General features: G+C 40.1%; 1 protein-coding gene across 4 annotated transcripts in view; it reads left to right on the top strand.

The window, feature by feature from the left end:
- The window catches only part of LOC110637041 (zinc finger CCCH domain-containing protein 63-like), a 79,247-nt gene that overhangs the window by 62,236 nt on the left and 1,424 nt on the right, over positions 1-15,587 (top strand). The window contains exons 1-3 of one of the 4 annotated variants that reach the window (XR_009151088.1): positions 7,672-7,953; positions 8,056-8,213; positions 9,284-9,458. The exons of 2 other annotated variants lie outside the window; for them this stretch is intronic. The gene's annotated coding sequence lies outside the window, so the exon portion shown is untranslated. Of the gene's footprint in view, positions 1-7,671; positions 7,954-8,055; positions 8,214-9,283; positions 9,459-15,587 lie in introns of those variants that run through there. One more of the 4 variants, XR_009151089.1, reaches the window with a different exon arrangement.

Raw genomic sequence — 15,587 nt, 5'->3', positions numbered from 1 at the left:
CTTTACAAGTTGGCTAACATATAGCAAGTTGTGTTTAAAACCAAGGATAAGAAGAACATTGTTCAATTTCAGGTTAGGATCAAAATAACAAGACCAGCGTGTGTAATGTGTTTGGTGGTGCCATCTGGTAGAGAAACAGTATTGAGGAAATGCAGGGGTTTTATTGAGTAAAAAAATGAATAATTAAAACACATATGTGTTGTTGCTCCACTATCTACAGTCCATACACCATGTTCATTTGAAACTTTCTCTAAATTAGAAAATCAGATCCATTGTCTGCAAATCCAGCAAAATCAACAGATCCAGCCTCATGTGACATTTTACCTTTCCACATTTTCATAACTTCTTACTGGACAAGATTAGTAATGCTGGCAATATTCCATTCTTCAAGTGGCTTTGCAGGTTCAATAAGATCTTAAAGTGGGCTATCCTTTATCTCTATATCTGCCAAATTAGTAGACTGTTTGTTCTTCTTCTGCTTAAACTAATTAGGATAACCATTAAGCTTGAAACATGTATCCTTAGTGTGTCCACCAGATCTACAATACTCTACCTGTCATCCTTCTTACCCCTTTCTTCTTTTTAAATTGATTTTTTGTACCACTGCCGCTTCTAATAGATTATTTCTTGTAGTTGGGTCCTTTAACCATCATAGCTATTGAGGACTCAATGCTGTCATTAGTGAAGGTATTCACCTCTCTTTGTTTTTTCACTCATAACCATTGAATAAGCTTTATTCACTGATGGGAAAGGATCCATCAATAATACTTGATTTCTGACATGGTCATAGGAACTGTTGAGACCCATGAGAAATTGCATCAACTTTGTGTTGTTTGCGGGATTAGCAACAGCTTTGGAAGCTCCACATTCACATATTGGAAATGGACTCAAATAAGCCATCTTATCCCATAATTTCTTTGTTTTGGTAAAATACACCACAACGGGCATATTGCCTTGTGTAAGAGAGCAGATCTTTCAGTTCAACTGATATAGTTGAGGACCATTACTTTCCTTGAATCTTTAGGCTAACTCATCCCAGAGATTCTTAACAGAAGTTACATAGAGAAATGCTTCAACTATTTCTTTTGAAATAGAGTTAAGAATCCAAGCTATAACCATACTATCAACCTTTAACCATTTCTCAAATTCATCAAAATCATCTTTAGGATTTTTCCAGTTGCCATTGATAAAACCCAGTTTATCTTTGGCCTTTAATGCAATTAACATGGATCTACTCCAGGTTAAGTAATTACTGCTATTGAGAGGTACACTTATGAGGGACATTCCAGGATGGTCTGAGTCGTGCAGTAACATCTGATCTCTGACTTGATTTGATGATTCAGCCATTTTAATGAACAACTTAGAATAAGCAAGGCTAGGGAGTACTATCAGAAACAATCACAGAGAAGCTATCGTCTGCTCTGATACCATGAACAAAATAAAAAAAAAATAGAGAAGAGCTACTGGGAATGAAGAGCCCAGTAGAAAGAAGAGATAAGGGAAAGAAATTATATTCTTCTCATTCATGAATAATAGCACTATACACCTGGTTCTTATATACAAAAGAATGGATTTCTCTAGAATACTACAGCTAAGCATGGGAATTCCCTCTAAGAATAACAACCCGTAACAAATTATCTATTTCCCTTTTCATGTATTTTCTTTGCTTTGGTTTGGACTCAAGCCTTAGCTTGCTTCCACTGGAGATGGTGCTGCGCACCGTATCACTTAACCAAGTTCTACACATCGTTTTGCTGGACTCTATATTTTGGATTGTTTCTCTTTGCATAAATACCTGGGCAGAGTCGTGTCAGCTGTTTGCATCTTTCTCACTCAACAATCCAAGAACCGCAGTGTTTAGCTGCAGTGGTAGATATTGGATTGGTTCTGCACATGGTTTGAGCCAAGTAAAATATTCTTACTTATATATAATTATTCTATCTTGCTTTGTTTAAGAGGGATGTTCTTGTTTAAATTCGATCCCCTATACACTTAAAATTCAAAAAATATGTTGATATTCACTAATTATCTGTCTAGTTTCAATTCCAACTTAGAATTAATATGCGCACATGTCTAATAGGTTGGAAGAATATAGGGGGACATTTATGGTAAAGATCTTTTGGATATGATTTTTGCAAAGATACAATTAATGTGATTACTATGATTTAATGGTGTGCGCTTGACAGCTCTTTTTATGCTTGGGAATGGTGTGTTGGTGAAAGTTGACATGGGATATGATTTTGGCATGTGGAGATGCTTACTTTGAGGTAATATCGTCTAGCTTTGTAGTGGGAGAAAATTTTAATTAAATTTCGATTACATATATATTGGAACACCCCTAGTTTTTACAATACTTATTTTATGTGTAAATATTAATATATTATTGTATTAAAATTTTGGGAATTTATTTGGAATTTTTCAAATTTTAAAAATCGGGTTTGATTTTTCAAACACAATAAACTTTGTCCATTTTTAAAACTTAATTTAAAGATCACGTGGTAAAACTACAAATATATTTAGACTCCATAAATTTTTATGAGTCTTCTGAAATTTTTTCTAAATTTTTGGGCCTCGTTTTTTTGTCTCAAGGCAGTGTATAAATTCAATTTGTTGTTTCCTGAATTGAACCGACCGAATCAAACCAGACTGGATTAGATCAATCGAATTGGACCGGTCTTCTTTTTTTTTTCCTTCTTCTTTCTTCTACACAACTCCTCCTCCTTCTCCCCTTCGTTTCTCTCTCCTCCCTCCTCCCTTAGCTAGCTGACCACCTCCCCCTCTACCCCGCTCGCCGGTGTCCCACCTGAGAGTCTTCCCCTCGCCGGCCACCGCTCAGATCACCGGAAAATATCCCATTTTCTTCTCTTTTTGTGCGGGTAGTGCCTCCCTCTTTTTCAGCCAAAATCTAGCCGATTCGGCTACTAATTGAACCGGGTCTCATCCCAAACACCTTATACTAGTTGATAGCTTTCCATAGACACCAAGATCACCTATTTTCATCGCGTATTTTGTCCAATTTTTGCTCGGAAAGTTTTAGCCCATGTTGACTTTTGGGCTAAATTTTTCCCAAACCGGAAACCCCACGGAAAATCCGAGAGTACCGCATGCTCTACATGACGAGAGCTTTGCGAGGATATAAATTTCCAAATTTTCCGACACTGAAATTTTGGTGGGTCCTATGAACTTCGTAGTGGTTTTTCGAGCTTCAATTGAGCTTAATTAATTCCGTAAATATTTTTTTCTAACTCCTGGTATTGTGGGCTTTATGTAGATACCCTCGTTTCATGGAAATTAGACAGTTGCTCGGGTTTGTAATTTTGAGCCCGGCAGACAGCCTGTCGAAAATACTTAGAATCGGGTTAAGAATATAGGCTACTCCATCATTTTCAAACACCCCGGATGCGTTCAAAGTGCCAGAATTGGCGTAGGTAAACCAGAAATCTAAGTTTTCTTAATTATCGAGCGCCTAATTTCGATTAAAAATCTATAAAATATTCGTGGTAGGTTATAAAATTATAATTCCTTTTGCATTAGCTTAGTAATATTGCTAAGGACCACGGAGCAAAATTTTAGAATTTTTAAATCTTGTTTAGGTGATTTTTGTTGAAAAGTTAGTTTCGGGGACTAAAATATAATTTTTTCAGATTGTGAGTTTTGACTGATTTGGAGGGTATAGGAGGGGCCATATGTTATTGATGTGTTGTGGTTGTGAGAAATTGAGAATTAGAAGTGTTGTTTAGACCTTTTTGTAGGATGGATAGGTTCTAGGTATAGGGAGAATTCTGCCGGATTTTCTGCAAAACCTTAGGGTTGTCTTTTGATTCTCTATAGCTTTGTTTCAAGTTGTTTATTGATAAATTTTGATATATTGTTTAGGTGAGCTGGGATAGCCTTCTTCTTCCGCCCAGCTACCGCAATGACCTTTAAAGTGTTGTGAGTAGATATTTATTTTATTTACAATTTCAATATTATTATATTTCTGGCATTCTCATGCATCACACACACACACACACACACACACACACACACACACACACACACACACACACACACACACATATATATATATAGTTAAATATTAGACATGCCCCATTTTGCATTTATGCTGGATGATACTGTTTTGATAATCTGGAACTGTGTGTATGAGTTGGTGTGTATGTCGTGTATATGGATATGGGTAGGACGGGTAGACGCGGCTGGAGCTTGACTCTCTAGGACCCGATTCTTATTATGGATAAGTCGGGGTAGGCACGACTTTGAATTGATCTTGCTGGCTCCTGTATTTGGATAATAAGAGAAAGTCTAGTTTTGAGTTGATCTCGCTAACAGAGGTTGGAATTAAGAGAGTTGGGTAGGGGGATCAGCTCCCCATATATGTATGTGTGAGTATGGACTTAACACGAGTGCGTGAGTGCTTCAGATTATCTTTGATGTGACATTACTTGGTTTGTATGACTTGTATGAAGATAATGCATTTCATTTCTAAAGATGCATTAGAATTAGATAGTTATAGAAATTATATGTAAAATAAATATTTACTCTCTGAGTTGAACGCTCACTACTGTTCACTATTTTTCCAGGTTACAGGGAGTTTTTCCCTTGTGTTTAACCTGCTTTCATTTTTCGCAGGTCTACTTGTTATTATTTTTATGTTTTGTACTATCAAGTATAAATTCTAGATCTCCACATGTGTATAAACATATCTTTTAGTTTGGGACTATAATTTTTATTAATTTGGGATTGTAATTTATAAAATTTACGTTTGTGTAGTTGTGTAGTTGGATACCTATGATGGATGAGGGAGTTTAGTTTTCATTGATTTTTATTTTGGATTGTAGATGATTGATGGGTGAGTTGAGCTCTCCAATTGGATTGGTTTGACATTACAGGTCGGGTGAGTTGTGAACTCCCCGTTGGATGGTTCTTTTTATGGCCAGACTCTGTCTGATTGATTTCTTAAAATTGGACTCAATATGGGCTTATTGAGGGGTTAGAGTTTAGTTAGGCTTACTACAGGCTTCAAGGGCCTTATGCTGACTCAAGTCCCAGTGTCGGTTCGGCCCATTATTTAGGTCGTGACATATATAATTTTGAAACTATATATTTATTAATTATTTTTAAATTATAAATAATATAATTTTCAATGACAAAAACAATCCTCACTAATCTTAAATTAAAGATTTGGAGCAAATTGATGATGTCGAATTGTTATGGGATTCTCTTATTTGGACGACAACTCAACTCAACTAAGCCTTTATCCTAAAAATTTGGGGTCAGCTATGTGGATTCACTTTCTCCACTCTAAACGATTTTGGGTTAAAACCTCAGAAATGTATAATGCTTCTAGGTCATGTTGTACTACTCTCATCCAAGTCAATTTAGGTCTACTCTTTTTTTTATTTCTATCCTCTAACATAATGTACTCTACTTATCTAATTGGAGTCTCCGTATGTCTATACTTCACGTGACCAAATCACCTCAATCTCCCTTCTCTCAACTTATTCTCAATTGACACCACTCCTACCTTTTCTCTAATACTCTAATTACGAACTTTATCTAGTATAGTATGACCACTCATCTACCTTAACATTTTCATATTTGCAACTCTTATCTTAGACGCATACGACTCATTCAGTGCTCAACACTCATTACCATATAACATGACCGATCGTATGGCTGTACGGTAAAATTTTCCTTTCAACTTATTGGGAATCTTGCGATCACATAAAACTCCCGTAGTACGTCTCTACTTCAACTATCCGGCTTTAATCTTATGACTAACATATTCCTCACATCCCCCATCTACTTGAAGGACTGAGCAGAGATATTTGAAGTGATTATCCTGCTTTCATCCTATGACTAACATCCTCTTCATATCCCCCATCTACTTGAAGGACTGAGTCGAGATATACTTGTATATGATTCGTCAATTTATCTAAAACTAATGTAAAAAGATAAGGACTTATAGCTGATATTTGGTGTAATCTAACTGAGATCGAAAAATCTATTGTATCCTTTCTCATCATGCGCACAATAATAATTACTCTTATTTGGACGACATTTGATCAAAAAGCTCCAAAGATCGATATGTATTTAATTATGTAATCTTAGATAGAACATTATAGTGATAATATTTAACAATGCTTGCTATTCTCTGGCAAGTTGGTTGGACCCAACACTTGTCTCCATTGTGGCCGGATGGAGGAGATCTGATGGGTTAAAAGAAATCGCGTTGTCGCTCTCTCTCTGCCCAACACATTTTACACGGCCTGCCAAGTGTCGCTGGAGGCTACCGGCGTCAGCTGCTTCGTCGTTCTTCTCGTTGACGCTAGTCTTGGCCTCTCACCGGAGAAGAGAAAAGGAGGAGGGAAGAGGGGAGAGGAAGCTTTAGGAAAAAGGGGTTTTTGAGGAGAAGAAAAATGCTGGAAGGACAGGATGTACGTGGATGCACTGGTGTTTTAAATATTTAAATTATTATTATTATTATAAATAACATTTGAAATATTATTAAAATAACATGTATTAATAAAATAATATTTTAATTTTAAAAATTTAATATTTAAAATATGGTTTGTTACACGCCTATATAAAAAAATACCTTAATAAATAATTGTCAAAAATTTCAATAGAAAATTTATCTAAAAAATAAATAATTTTATTAATTAATAATCATCCAATTGGGCATGAGAAGAGAAAGAGAAAAAAAGAGGAGGAAAAAGAAAAGAGAGAAATTTATTATGCAAGTTAAGATATTTTTTAAAATAAAATATATTTTTTATTTATTGATTATAATTATAATATTTATAATTATGCAATTAAAATAATACATGTTTTATTCCCATAAAAAAATGTTTTTATTTATGTAAACAAAAATATAAATTTAAAATCAATTAACCATTTAAATTATATAATTTCGTTTGTGTCATTCCATAACTGCGTCCTGCTTAGCATTTTCTTTCTGTTTTTAGTAACTCATCATCTTTAAATTTAGCAATAAGCTGATATTGTCTGATTCTTTAATGACCCAAAGTGTCAAATACGAAAGGAAAATAAATAATAATAATAATAATAATAATAATAATAATAATAATATTTCCCTTCTCATAAAGATAAATTCACGTAAGTTTAAGTGAAAGCTTAAGTGAAATTTTATAATTTTAAAGATAATTTTAATATTATTATATTAAAATTTATTATAAAATAAAAAATATATAATTTACACGTATATGAGAATAAATTTTGTTTAATCTTTTAACATATATAATGATGAATCCAAAAAAATATTTTTGTGATTAATTGTAACACCCCAAATTTTATTATTTATGAGTATTTTTGATATTTTAATTTTATTTAAATTTTAGGAATTTTTTTGAGATTTTTCGGATTTTAAAAATCGGGTTCGATTTTCCGAAAATATAAACTTTGATGATTTTTAAAAATTAATTTAAAGACCACGTGGCAAAACTAAAAATATATTTGGAGTCTACGTATTTTTCTGAGTTTTACGAAATTTTTTCGGAATTTTTGGACCTCGTTTTCGGTCCCGAGGCAGAGTAAAAATTCAAAATTTTGTATTTCGAATCGAACCGGCTCCCTTTCCTTTTTCTTCTCCCGCGCGCGTCGTCCCTCTCTTTTCTCTTTCTTTTCTCTCTCCTCCAGCGCTGCCGCTTCGACTTCTCCGGCCAAATCCGGCCGATCCGGCCACCGATTGGACCGGGTCTTGTGTCTAAAATCATCTACTCGGCGAGAGCTTTCCATAGACACCAAGAACGCCGAAATCCATCGAGCGGTTTGTCCGATTTTTGCTCGGGAAGATTTTAGCCCATTTCGACTTTTGGGCTAGATTTCTCGAAAACCGTGAATCCCACGAGGAAACCGAGGCCACCAGCACGCTCCATTCGTCGAGAGCTTCGCAACGACATAAATTTCGAATTTTTCCGACACCGTTTTTCGGTGGGTCCCACGGAACTTCGCAGTGTAATTTCGAGCATTAAATGAGCTTAGAAAATTCTGAAAAATTTATGTGCTAACCCCCGTGTTATGGGCTTCGTGTAGGTATCCTCGATTCGCGGAAATTCGACAGTTGACCGGGTCTGCAAATTTCGGGCCAGACAGACCCGTGACCGGAAAAGTCTCCGAATTGGGCCGAGGTTTTGGCTAGCCCCCCATTGTCAGACGTCCCGAGCGCGTCCCCGAAGTCGGAATCGGCAAAGGTAAACCCGAACCTAGTTTTTACGTAATTTTCTAGTGCTTAAATAGGATTAAAAATCCATAAAATATTCGTGGTAGCTTAGAAAATTACGATTCTTTTTGCAATAGCTTAGTAATATTGCTAAGGACCGCGGGGCAAAGTTTTATAATTTTTAGAGCTTGTTTGGGCAGTTTTTGCAAAAATGATCAATAATAAGGACTAAATTGAAATTTTGCGTATTGTGATGGATGATTGATTTGATGGGCCCAGGAGGGGCTGTGTGATATGATTGAACTGTTGATGTATGGATTGTGAGTATAGAAGTGCGTTTTTAGCCCTTTTGCAGGTTGGGTAGGTCCTAGGTATAGGGGAGACTCTGCCGGATTTTCGGCACGACTTAGGACGTAATTGGTCTTTTTCTCTGTTTGTATTGAGTCAGATTGTATTAAATAAATGTAATATGATTGTCAGGTGAGCCGATGACCTTCTTCTCCGCCCACCGCCACAAAGAATTTGTCGTCAAGTTTGTGAGTAAAATATTAATTTTAATTATAATTTCGATATTATTATATGTTCAAAGATGCCCATGCATCACTTATATGCATATATTTATGTAGTTAAACTCTAGGCACGATTTATGTTGCATTCATAATCGTTGATGTACCATGGATGTTGTTGTGGTAATTTGGAGGCGGTGTGCGTGCGTTGGCGTCGTGTGATGTGGTGTGGACTATGGATAGGACGGGTAGTCACGGCTTGAGTAATTGGGACCTGCCTTCGAGGGGTAGTCACGGCTTGAGTAATTCTGGGACCCTCGATTTGGTTATTAAGTGGAAGTCCGAGCTTGAGTAATTACCGGCACGGGTTGGATTTAAGAGAGTCAGATAGGGGATCACTCCCATATGTTATGATTGATACTACAGGTGTGTGAGTGCTCCAAATTACCTTTTGATGTTATGATGTGAAAATGTTGTGTATGTTGCATTTCACTCTACAGGTTGCATTAGTTTCAGATAGTTATAGAGATTATAGTTAAGATTGATATTTTACTCTCTGAGTCGAACGCTCACTCCTGTTCAAAAATTTTTACAGGCCACAGGAGGATATTTTGTTCTGGGTTAACCTGCCTTTTTACCTCGCAGGTTGTTTATCAATATTGTGTAATTTTAATTACTCCTAGAATTTCCGCATGTGTTAGCAGTAATTATTTGAAATTGGTCTGTAATATTATATTCATGTTGGACCTGTAAACTTAATATTTTAAGTCTGTTTGATGGATTGGATGAGGGAGCTGAGCTCCCATTTATTATTATGTTGATGAGTATGTGGAGGGTGAGCTGAGCTCCCCAATTGACTATATATTGTGTTTACAGGTCGGGTGAGTCGAAAACTCCCCGTTGGAAAGTCCATTTTATGGCCGGACTCTGTCCGTTTGTTTTCTTGATATTGGGCCCAAATGGGCCTTAGAGTTGGGTTAATGAATAGTTAAGGCTTACTACGGGCCTCGGGGGCTTTAGGCTGGCCCAGGTCCTAGTGCCGGTCCGGCCCATAGGTTGGGTCGTGACAAATGTGGTATCAGAGCTTAGGCTCCAGATTCCTAGGGAAAAGTTGTCTAAGTGTTGGGAAGAGTCTACTAGGAGTCACATGCGGAAAATTAGGGTCCATATTCGTCTTGCATTGTCATCTTTGCTTCTAGTTTCTGCTCCATATGTTATGTATGAATATGAGTCTATAGAGCTGTGCAATGTGCAGTTTTGAATTTTGTGGGCTAATGCTGCTGAATTTCAGGAAAATGCGTAGAAGGTGAGAGCCGCCATCGCACTGTAACAGATGTGCTCGACGAGGTGTCGACAGGATGAGGCGCCTGCCCCGAGGAGGCGGGGTAGGAGGCCTAGAGCTGCTCAAGTAGAAGAGCAGCTACCCACAGTTCAAGAACAGTCTTTCATGGCACAGGGTCCCATGGACCCCATGGCAGCTACTCTAGCTGGTCTGCAGAGAACCATCGACATGATGGCGCAGTATATGGTCCACCCTCCACAGCAGCAGCAGTCCACCGCACCAAGAGGGGAACCTTATAAACAGATCATAAATTTTAAGAAGTTGGTGCCTGGTACCTATGATGTGTCAGACGATGCATATCGGTTTTTGGATTCCTGCAGACAGCAGAAATGTAAGCTTGATCGATAGAAGATTGATAGAATGTATGCAGCACGTCATGGGGCCCATGCCTAGGCAATGGATGAATGACTACGTGTTACCCCGGATGGAGGGTTTGACATGGGCTCAGTTTGTGGAACTTTTTATCAATCGGTTTGTGCCAGAAAGCTTCAGAGATCAGAAGCAGTGGGCCTTTGAGGCCTTAAGACAGAATGGCAGGTCTGTAGATGAATATGCTACAGAATTTCTGAAATTGAGCAGATATGCCCCTACAGCAGATTCACTGAGAGACTATGAAGGTGAAAAGATTCCTAAAGGGGCTTGACAGAGGTATGCGAACTGGCCATGATGTCGGATCGATCTTTTGATGTGGTGGTTGATCGAGCTGCAGATTGAGATTAGCTATCTTGTGGATGACAATGGAAGAGCAAAGAAAACAGAGCAGAGGGTTCCTCGTGTCCCTTCCATGGGTACTCGGACGGTGGTGGCTGTGGTAATTACAGAGGAAAGGGTAGGAGCAAGAGAAGTGGTTTCGCATAATCGACCACGAGGATTGCACTGTGGTACGGATCCAGCAGTGGTAACAGTTCGGGGTACAGTAGTTCTGGGTCTGGTTCAGGATCCTCCTTGCCACCTTGTGCACAATGTGGAAGAGGACATTCAGGACCTTGTTTGATGGGATCAGGAGTATGCTTGTGTGTGGCCAACCGGTCACTTTGCTAGAGAATGCCCCATGTTCAGCGAGCCACAGATGGGGTCACAGGGTTCTTTTGCGAATGTTCCTCGACAGTTGTATCCGGGTGCTTCCAACATGGCAGTGCGATGGGTCACAACAGTGGCCGAGGACAAGGGGGACGTGGATTTGGAGGCAGATCAGGAGGTAGAAGTCGATCGTGGTTACGCCACTCGGGTAGGGTCAAGCACGGTTTTCACCCCGACCCACCAGGATGCTCAAGCTTCAAATGCGGTTGTGGCGGTATTCTTCCAGTCCATTCTTATGAGGCTCGTGTTTTGATAGATCCGGGTGCTACGCACTCATTTGTCTCCCCTGTGTTTGCCATGAGGTTGGGTAGAAACCCTACAACCTTAGAATGCCCTTTGTCGGTAGCTACCCCACTTAGTGACAACATAGATGTAGACATGGTATTTCCGGGTAGCCCAGTGGTAGTGGATGGAAAGATCCTCCCAGCAGACTTGGTTCCTCTACCAGTAATGGATTTCGATGTAATCCTGGGGATGGACTGGTTGGCAACTCATTATGCCACCTTAGACTGCAGGAACAAAAAGGTGTATTTCCACATACCTGGTGTGGAAGAGTTTAGCTTTGATGGTGACAGGAGTGTGGCTCCATATAATTTGGTGTCAGCAATTAGTGCTAGAAAAATATTGAGGCGTGGATGCCAAGGGTATTTGGCATTGGTGAGAGATACATCTGTAGAAGGTGTCAGCATGGAAAATGTTCCTGTTGTCAGAGAATTTATGGATGTCTTCCCAGAGGAGCTTCCAGGGTTGCCACCAGGAAGGGAAATAGAGTTTTGCATTGATGTTATTCCGGGTACAAACCCCATATCGATGCCACCTTACAGGATGGCACCAGCAGAATTGAAAGAGCTGAAGGAGCAACTACAGGAGCTTTTGGACAAGGGTTTCATACGTCCGAGCACTTCACCCTGGGGTGCTCCTGTTCTATTTGTGAAAAAGAAGGATGGGTCATTGAGGTTGTGTATCGACTACAGACAGCTAAACAAGGTGACTGTGAAGAACAAGTATCCACTTCCTCGGATCGATAATTTGTTTGATCAGCTCCAATGAGCTAGATTCTTTTCCAAGATAGACCTGCGGTCAGGCTACCATCAATTGAGAATCAGGAATGAGGACGTGTCCAAAACGGCTTTCAGGACAAGATATGGTCATTATGAGTTCTTGGTGATGTCTTTTGGACTCACTAATGCACCAGCAGCCTTCATGGACTTGATGAACAGGGTGTTCAAGCCATTTTTGGACCGTTTTGTCATCGTATTCATAGATGACATTCTGGTATACTCTCGGACCGAGGAAGAACACGTGTGGCACTTGAGGATGGTGTTGCAGATTTTGAGGGAGCACCAGCTATACGCCAAATTTTCGAAATGTGAATTTTGGCTAGAAAGCATCTCATTCTTGGGACACGTGGTTTCAAGTGACGGTATTCAAGTGGATCCCAAGAAAATTGAAGCTGTAACTGATTGGCTTAGGCCTACAACAGTCACTGAGGTGCGAAGTTTTCAGGTTTAGCCGTTACTCTGCGCGTTTTGTACAAGATTTCTCCGAATAGCGGCTCCCCTAACTAAGTTGACCAGAAGAATGTTCCATTCATTTGGACAGATGATCGTGAGGTGAGTTTCGAAGCTCAAGGAGTGTCTAACCACCGCCTGTGTTGACACTACACGTGAGTGGTGAAGGATACGCCGTGTCTTGTGACGCCTCGAGTTGGCCTAGGGTGTGTTTTGATGCGAGAATGGAAAGGTAGTGGCTTATGCTTCAAGGCACTGAAGAGGCATGAGCGTAACTACCCCACCCATGATTTGGAAATGGCGGTGTAGTCTTTGCACTTAAAACTGGAGACACTACATGCGGTGAAGTGTGCGAGATATACATCGACCACAAGAGTTTAAAGTACATCTTCCAACAGAGGGATTTAAACTTGAGACAGAGGAGATGGATGGAGCTTCGAAAGACTATGATTGCACCATCGGTACCACCACAGGGAAGGCCAATGTTGTGGCAGATGCCTTGAGCGTAAAATCTTCCAGCGGTTGGCGTACATTTCAGCAGAGAAAAGACCATTGATTCAGAAGTACATGAGTTGATGGATCAAGGTCTAATCCTAGATCTTTCAGATGAGGGTATTGTTGGCTCACTTTTCGGTGAGGCGGACTTGAGGGACAGAGTTAGAGTTTCCCAAACACGAGACCAACAATTGATGAAGATCATAGAAAGAGTACAAAGCAAGGTGAAGGTGGTGAGTTTGGATTTGCCAATGATGGCGCCTAGTGCAAGGTTCTAGGATATGTGTGCCCGATGTGGACAACCTCAGAATGAAATCATGCAAGAGGCACACTATACAGCATGCAAGATCCACCTGTGTTCCACCAAGATGTACCATGATGTGAAAGATAGCTACCGGTGGAATGGCATGAAGAGAGACATAGCGGACTTTGTGTCCAAGTGCTTGACTTGTCGAAGGTGAAGTTTGAACACGAGACCGTCGTGAAGCTGCAAGAGCTCCCTATCCCGTAATGGAAGTGGGAAATGATTACTATGGATTTTGTGATCGGTTGCCTCGTACCACGCGAGGATATGACTCGATATGGGTAATTGTAGACCGCTTGACCAAATCAGCTCACTTCTTACTCAGAAGATCGCATACTACGGGCACAAGGTATGCCCGGCTCTACATTCGAGAAATAGTCGATTGCATGGAGTTCCTGGCTTCCATAATATCCGAGAGGGCCCTAGTTCACTTCGGTTTTGGAGAAAGTTGCAGAGGCACTTGGCACACGCTTGAACTTCAGATGCCTTCCACCCTCGCAGACGGACGATCAGAAAGGACGATCCAAACATCGGAAGACATGCTTCGCATGAGTGTCTTAGATTTTGGAGGTCGATGGGATGAGCGACTAGCTCAGTGGAGTTTGCCTACAACAACGATTATCACTCCAAAGATAGGGTTGGCACCCTATGAGGCATTATATGGAAGAAAGTGTAGGTCTCTCTGTGTTGGACGAGAAATGGGGAAGCGAAAGTGCATGATGTAGACCTAGTGCAAGACACTTGAGGTAGTTCCTTTAATCGTGGAACGATCGAGGACTTTTTCAAGAGGCGTAAGAGTTATGCAGACACCAGACGGAGGGATGTGGAGTTTGCAGTAGGCGACTATGTATTCCTGAAGGTTTCTCCAATGAAGGGAGTCATGAGATTTGGAAAGAAGGGCAAGTTGGCACCTCGGTATATCGGACCTTTTGAGGTTACTGATAGAGCCGAGCAGCTTGCTCACGGCTGGAGCTACCACCCAACCTTTCTCACGTTCATCCCGTGTTTCACATCTCCATGCTCAGGAAATACATTCCTGATCCTTCTCATGTACTGCAGCCGGATGTGATAGAGCTAAAAGAGAACTTGACATTTGAGGAGCAGCCTGTAGCCATAGTGGACTACCAAGTGAGACAGCTGAGATCCAAACAGATCCCTATGGTTAAGGTTTTGTGGAGGAGTCAGTCAGTGGAAGAGTGCACCTGGGAGTCAGAGCGGGACATGCGTAGCAAGTACCCTTACTTGTTCAATGCATAATCATGTGTTTTATTCTGCCTTGTGTAAAAATTCGAGGACGAATTTTCTGTAAGGGGGGAAGAATGTAACACCCCAAATTTTATTATTTATGAGTATTTTTGATATTTTAATTTTATTTAAATTTTAGGAATTTTTTTGAGATTTTTCGGATTTTAAAAATCGGGTTCGATTTTTCGAAAATATAAACTTTGATGATTTTTAAAAATTAATTTAAAGACCACGTGGCAAAACTAAAAATATATTTGGAGTCTACGTATTTTTCTGAGTTTTACGGAATTTTTTCGGAATTTTTGGACCTCGTTTTCGGTCCCGAGGCAGAGTAAAAATTCAAAATTTTGTATTTCGAATCGAACCGGCTCCCTTTCCTTTTTCTTCTCCCGCGCGCGTCGTCCCTCTCTTTTCTCTTTCTTTTCTCTCTCCTCCCCTCCCCTGCGCGCGCGCGTCGCTCCAGTTTCTCCGGCCAAATCCGGCCGATCCGGCCACCGATTGGACCGGGTCTTGTGTCTAAAATCATCTACTCGGCGAGAGCTTTCCATAGACACCAAGAATGCCGAAATCCATTGAGCGGTTTGTCCGATTTTTGCTCGGGAAGATTTTAGCCCATTTCGACTTTTGGGCTAGATTTCTCGAAAACCGTGAATCCCACGAGGAAACCGAGGCCACCAGCACGCTCCATTCGTCGAGAGCTTCGCAACGACATAAATTTTGAATTTTTTCGACACCGTTTTTCGGTGGGTCCCACGGAACTTCGCAGTGTAATTTCGAGCATTAAATGAGCTTAGAAAATTCTGAAAAATTTATGTGCTAACCCCCGTGTTATGGGCTTCGTGTAGGTATCATCGATTCGCGGAAATTCGACAGTTGACCGGGTCTGCAAATTTCGGGCCAGACAGACCCGTGACCGGAAAAG

Source organism: Hevea brasiliensis, chromosome 9 (assembly GCF_030052815.1).
Source record: "Hevea brasiliensis isolate MT/VB/25A 57/8 chromosome 9, ASM3005281v1, whole genome shotgun sequence".
Taxonomy (NCBI): Eukaryota; Viridiplantae; Streptophyta; class Magnoliopsida; order Malpighiales; family Euphorbiaceae; genus Hevea; species Hevea brasiliensis.
This window is presented reverse-complemented; position numbering and strand designations above follow the sequence as displayed.